The sequence below is a fragment of the Ceratina calcarata genome, unplaced genomic scaffold (genome assembly GCF_001652005.2).
Source record: "Ceratina calcarata isolate Rehan_Ccalc_2016 unplaced genomic scaffold, ASM165200v1 scaffold260.2, whole genome shotgun sequence".
NCBI lineage: Eukaryota > Metazoa > Arthropoda > Insecta > Hymenoptera > Apidae > Ceratina > Ceratina calcarata.
Window position 1 is genome coordinate 215,416 of NW_017148113.1, and position 225 is coordinate 215,640.

Consider the following 225-nt stretch of genomic DNA (forward strand, 5'->3'; position numbering starts at 1 on the left):
AGAGTGAATAATATTTTTCGGAGGATTTGTGAAAGAAATATTTGACAATTTTTATCGTTCGATTCCTGGTTTCTTCTTCGCAGTGTGCTCCAGTTCAAGTTCGTTGAGTACCAAGTACGATCCGGATCTGTTGAAATCAGACGTCGCTCTCGCGAGGAGTCGCGTTTCCCGGTTGAAACGGGAACTCGAACAGATCCGGGCCGAGATGAACTGCACCCAACGTGG

The 225-nt window shown here is 46.7% G+C and overlaps 1 protein-coding gene across 2 annotated transcripts in view; it reads left to right on the forward strand.

Annotated features, from left to right (window-relative positions):
* kibra (WW and C2 domain containing protein kibra) overlaps positions 1-225 on the forward strand; it is a 42,826-nt gene that overhangs the window by 32,375 nt on the left and 10,226 nt on the right. The window lies entirely within an intron of this gene.